This window comes from Sander vitreus, chromosome 8 (assembly GCF_031162955.1).
Source record: "Sander vitreus isolate 19-12246 chromosome 8, sanVit1, whole genome shotgun sequence".
Taxonomy (NCBI): Eukaryota; Metazoa; Chordata; class Actinopteri; order Perciformes; family Percidae; genus Sander; species Sander vitreus.
In genome coordinates this window covers 8,731,252-8,737,251 of record NC_135862.1, presented here as the reverse complement: position 1 = coordinate 8,737,251, position 6,000 = coordinate 8,731,252, and the positions used below count along the sequence as shown (strand labels likewise).

Below are 6,000 nucleotides of genomic sequence, written 5' to 3'. Positions count from 1 at the left end.
TAAAAAGGACTCAAACCAATTATCAATATAGTTAATGACTAGTTTTATAGTTGAAAACTAATCGATTAATCTTTGCAGCTCTAAAGAGATTTACATTCTGGAGCTTCCCTCTATGGTTCCTCCATGCATCTTTGCTCGTGTGTGTGTGTGTGTGTGTGTGTGTGTGTGTGTGTGTGTGTGTGTGTGTGTGTGTGTGTGTGTTGAGGAGAGGGTGGCCACAATTTTGGCCACACCCCACACTAGTGCTGAGTGACACTGCCTGCTATCAAATCCTACATGATCACTCTGTTTAAAAAAAAGAAAAAAATCTTAATTTGATTTGGCAATTCACTTGAAAACAATTACTGTTATTTCACACAGGAGGGTGCTCCCAAATCCCACCCACCGATAACACTGTGATGTAGCCCAGCTCCCACCCTACCGGCCTTACGTGGACGCGCAGTGCGAGTGCACGGTACAACAGGCAATGCGATTGTAGACGAGAAGAAAAAGGAGAGAGAGCAGAGAGGAGCTGCGAGAGAAGCTGTAGGAGGACGACGTGACGAGAGGTCTCCAAACAGAAGCTCTCAGGACAACGACACGCACACATAGAGAAGGGAAACAGAAAGAAACAGGGTCATATCTATCTACGGAAGATTTGGAGATTCGTGCAGCGGGATACGTGCTGCGGACTGTTAAGCACGACAGCGTTTCCCTGCGGTAAAACAGCCTGAGTTGTTGGACAGGAGGCGCGCGGCTTGCCTGCCTTCTCGTCAGAAAAAGAGGCTTTATAGCGGGGAGGTTTACGGAGCAGCGGACTGAAGTCACAGTGGAGAAGGTAAGCCCCCATGTCTCCCCTTTTAAGTCCTATAATATTTACATTTAGCTGTCAGTAAAACGGGACCAACAGAGCTCGGAGTGGGTAATGTCAAAGCTCGCTGTCTGTCTGTCTCTATCAATTTAACATCAGCTGCAGCCTCCTGCGCCCCATTCAAATGTAATCTCAGACCACGTAACATGTATGGTTATGAAAGAAATGGACCGACTTGGTCAAAATACCCTCCCGCTGCCCCTGTACGCACCCAGGGCTCTAGTCTCCCCCCTCCTCCCTCCTCACCCCTCCATCGCACGCCGCTGCCGCCGCCACCGCCTCGGATAAATGTCACGGCGTTTTCTTACATAATGCGTAAATGTGCAGTTACAGATGTTGCCTGGTATATGCTGGACGCCACACCGGGGCTGCAGTTTGTGTCTGTGGAGTCTGTCACAGTGCAGCAGCCGCAGCAATAAATGTGACGCACTGGTATAAATGGATGATTAGACTGTGGAGCTCGAACCATCCGACTAGAGCGGTGCTGGTTGGGTTTGTCGCTGAGGGAGGTTGTGCTGTAAAGGCTGCAGAGCTTTGTTTGTTTGTGTGTGTGTGTGTGTGTGTGTGTGTGTGTGTCATATTACTACACTGCTATGTTGTGTTGAGAGCTGTGACGGACGGTTGTGACATTTTTCGTCATGTGTGTGAAACGACTTTAGGGCTGCCTACATCACACTGCTGCTGCCTGATGGGGCCTGATGGCATGGCTGAGGCTTTTTTTTTATATACAGCTGGGCACCAGGATGTTCAGTGTGTTGCAATGGATGGAGGTTAATATAGTTTGGTGAAAAGGCTACTGTGTGATCTCCTCTTGTGATCACAACAAACAGACAAACTAATACACACTATTGTCCTATAACTAAAATGTGCATCTTTACATTGTCATGGTTAGAGCTGAATTGATTAGTCAAGTATTTAATGACTCAATAGATAGAAAATGTATCTGCAACTTAAGTCATTTTTAGGTTAAAAAAAAAGGCCAAACATTTACTGGTTTCAACTCCTTAAATGTGAATATATGCTGGCTTGCTTAGTCGTGGACTCGTGTATGATATTAAACTAAATATATTTTGGTTTTGGATGGTTTGTCGGACAAAACAAGCATTTTTGAAGATGTCAGCTTGGCCATCTCTACTGTTGTATTGACCAAACAATGGAATTGATTATTCTGGAAGATAATCAACAGATACATCAACAGTGTACAGCTGGGCAATTTGAGTGAAAACATGAAATGTTAATTTATACAGAGCATATAGAGTGAAGCCTTTACATGTAGGCTTTAAAACAGAAAACCATTGCGTTCCAAATTGCTTTACAAAATAAGCGTTTTAATGTAGAGAATGAGGAGAAATAGCCTGGGATGGGTAAAGACATAATGGCATGGTTAATGGCACAGCATAAGAGCATCATTAGCATTAGATCAGGTGGATTAACCTATTTGGTATCTTTTATGTGAATTTCATACCATCACTAAGTTGTAGAGTTGTGAGACTCAGTAAAGCAGGAACAAACAAAGTGGGTTTGTTACCCTGGCTTCTGTTGGGTTTGGTTGTCTTTAGTCAGTTGACATGTTAAAACAAGCCTTCATGGCCTCGGACAGACCAGACCAGACCGGCAGTGCCCCCGAGGTCTCTGTCCACCAGCCCAAAAGCTTGGAGAGGTGACCCACCCTCCTCCTCCCTTCTGGCTCTGAAGTGCCAGAGCAACAGCACCTAGGAGCTGTGGCTGCATGTGACATGTATGTGCAATGTTTATGAAATGCCACAGGGAAGTCATTACAGGTGCATTATTGTGACATGCCAGAACTGACAAGTGCTTCCCGCATCATGCAGGTGATGTGCAGTCTGACTCCCCAGCTGCTGATTCAGTCAGGAGAAGAATTCCCTTAATGTGATGTCAACTTTGCTGACATAAACATTTCATTCAGGTTATTACATAAGCGGCAAAGCTCTTGAGAACAGGACTGAAAACATTGCTTTGACAGCTCCAGCTGCCCAGCGAACATGTTTGTGACCGAAGCGGAGCAGCTCGAAAGCAACTCCGAATCGCTTCATTTTAAAACGTGTGAGAGATGAAGACGTCACGGCAGAAGAAGAGCATCCACAGTGACTGTTTCTATCCAGTCACAGGCAATATAAACATCACAACATCAATCACATGCAAGGATAAGGGTGCTTGAATAGGAATTTCATTCATTTAAATAATGAATATGAAATGAAAGCCTCTTTTTCTAAAGCTGTTAAAAGACACTACCGATACTTCTGGAGTAGGCATTTTCGTAAGCATTAACACTACTGTCTCTCCTGTGGTTACTGCTCCTTCAACATCATAGGCTGTCCATCTGAACCACTCGGGCCTGTTTTCCATACATACTCTTTATCCAGAAGGAGGAAAAAAACAATGCTCCGTCCATGTCCCAGATGACCGGAGCTGCGCCACTGAGAGTTAATGGGAGAACTGACATTTAATGACGTAATATAGTGTGGAAAGTATCTGTGAAAAAAAATTAGAATGGAATAGTTAATAGAATAACATATTCAAGAAGTGGTCACTCATTCCAAGCCAGAGTTTAAACCCTTTGCAGGTTCACGTAATTTCATTCACTTTGGTGCATTGATGTGACTGAGCAGATCAGAGGGTGGGAGAGGTTCTTCTCTTTAGTGCTCTCACACCTGCAGTTTGGTTTGTTTGATCTGGATCAAGACAACAATTATAAATTGTAGCCTTTCAATGAAGAAACAGGTAGAAACAGGCTGGTAAAGAGGTGTTTTGTACTGTAATATTATGGGGGAATAGCTAGGGATTACTAAATTTCACTCACTTTTGAATGAGAAATGGCTGTTTTAAGCTCTTTTCACTTTCTGATTCATCAGGTAAAATCTCTGCAATCCCAGTTGCCAAATTCAATGCATTATATAGGCGACTTAAAAGATCACTTACTTGACAGTTGATGATCAGCACATGGATTTAATTGTAATTTAACCTTTGAATTCATGCTAAAATCGCATATCTACTATTACGAAAGAAATTCAGCTTTAAGTACGATTGGAAGCTGACTGGGAAGCACCTAAACAAAATGAGCTTGTTTGAACTGATTCAGACACGTTAGATGTGGACACAACCTTAGTTGAAATAGCCGACCCTGTCTTCTAGAAGTTACGTTCATATAGTTCTAAATAGTTTTCTCAATTACAGTATGTTGTGGTGTAATCGCTGGCTAGGTTCTGTTCGGAGGCAACACTTCTTTTGAGCGAATGAAGCCTTACATTTATGTACCACACTGTCCTCACACGGAGGTGGCCTCTTTATTTCTTAATGGAAAAACAACTCATAGATGACCTTTATTTATACAAACTGACATCCAATCATTATTCTCACATATGTATCCTAATCTACAAGCTCTGATGATGAAGTCCGTATTAGATCATGGAGATAAGCTCATCAACAGACTTAGGGAGGGGCTAAAGAGTCTCAGTCCATCTACTGTAAACTGCTGAAAATGATTTCAATCCACAAGCCCACTGACCCACATTTCTGTTTTAGTCTGACCTTGTGAATTGATGGCTTTACGAAAAATGTCTTTGTTCTTGTTGCCACTGGATCCCAGCGTCCTTGCTTGAGCAGTCAGATCACGCTCAAACCTGCTGCTGCAGTGCTCAGGGCTTCATGTAAGACAATACCAGGATGAGGTCAATGTCTTGCATACCATCTCAATGCGGCTATATGCATCTCTAACCAGGTGTGTGTGTGTGTGTGTGTGTGTGTGTGTGTGTGTGTGTGTGTGTGTGTGTGTGTGTGTGTGTGTGTGTGTGTGTGTGTGTGTGTGTGTGTGTGTGTGTGTGTGTGTGTGTGTGTTCTTAAATAGCATCTTCATCAGCTTTTTCCGGACAGACAAGAGGACATAAATCTCCTTTTAACAAGTTGTAGCTGCAGCTACAAACATTTTTATTATTTTGTAGGAAAGCCTTCATTACTTTGTAGACTGTTATATCACTAATCTATGATGTTAAATAGATATTAGAAGTTTCATAATTTTACTTTTCAGTTTTATTTTCCCTCATCATCTAATACTGCAGTTAGTGATTTCCCAGAATGCTTTTCAACACCTCCTAGAGACAAAGCTTTATCTGGTTGCATTGAACTGTGGGTTCTATGTGTCGTTTGGGTGTAGCTGTAGTGATTGGGAGATAGAGAGAAGAAAAGTCTCAGCCTTCATTCAAAAAAAAAACAAAAAAAAATACAACTGGTCATCTGGCTGCAATGCATTCTGGACAATTGAGGCCACTATCAGTGAAGTAATTGGCATGTCTGACAAATGCATCGTTGGTTTTGGTCTTTTCATGGGATTTGTTGACAATAAAAAAAACGCCAGCCTCCTCTCACTTACTGCTGCCTTCCCATCACTCTGATTTGCTCTGGTCGAATACAATCATTTGCAGGTTTTGTTATGCAGTCCTTTTTTTGTGATTGTTGCGGGCAAAAATCCTTGATTATGCGGCACGTTTTCTTAAAAAATGCGATGGAATATGCGGGATACTTATGCAATTTTATGTGATGAAATTGCGGGAACTTGCAAAAACTGCGGTTTCATCATGGCTTCATCGCGGGGTTTGCAGCTTTTTGATGATGTTCACGTCACGTAATTAAGTCACTTCATAACGTTCCCATGGCAACAGGGGAAAATGGCTGCTCTTGTGTGAATTAAACGCAACATTTTTCAACTTTCTGCTAAGATATATGTGACATCATGCAAGCCTCGCATATTCTGCGCGGAAATCGGCAATTTATGCGGCGAAAGTGCGGCGTATTTGAAAGAAAGGCCCCCGCATAAATATGTGGACTTTGGCTGATTATGCATTGAATCATGCGATCGCGTAATCGCGTTTTTCTGGAGGGACTGGTTATGGTGTTGGTTCATTAAAGATGGCAAGTGCAGAGCTTCTGTGACTGGTTTTGGTTGACAAAGAAAACAGAATGAGTGCTGTTTGAAAATACTTGGAAAAGGCAAAGGATACAAGCAAGCCCATATCTTATCTCTGTGGTATCCCAAATGGTATCGAATATCGATATTTTTTAAGGTATGAAAAATAAATTCCAGTATCGTGACAACCCTACTACTCCAAACAACAACATTTCCCCAGGAATACAAA

At 42.4% G+C, this 6,000-nt stretch overlaps 1 protein-coding gene across 12 annotated transcripts in view; it reads left to right on the top strand.

Moving 5' to 3' along the window:
* Positions 1–428: 428 nt before the first annotated feature.
* LOC144521944 (unconventional myosin-IXAa-like) overlaps positions 429–6,000 on the top strand; it is a 147,903-nt gene continuing 142,331 nt past the window's right edge. For 6 of the 12 annotated variants that reach the window (XM_078256636.1, XM_078256643.1, XM_078256642.1 and 3 more), the window contains exon 1: positions 430–817. The gene's annotated coding sequence lies outside the window, so the exon portion shown is untranslated. Of the gene's footprint in view, positions 818–6,000 lie in introns of all 12 variants that reach the window. The other 6 variants (XM_078256648.1, XM_078256641.1, XM_078256639.1 and 3 more) reach the window with 2 other exon arrangements.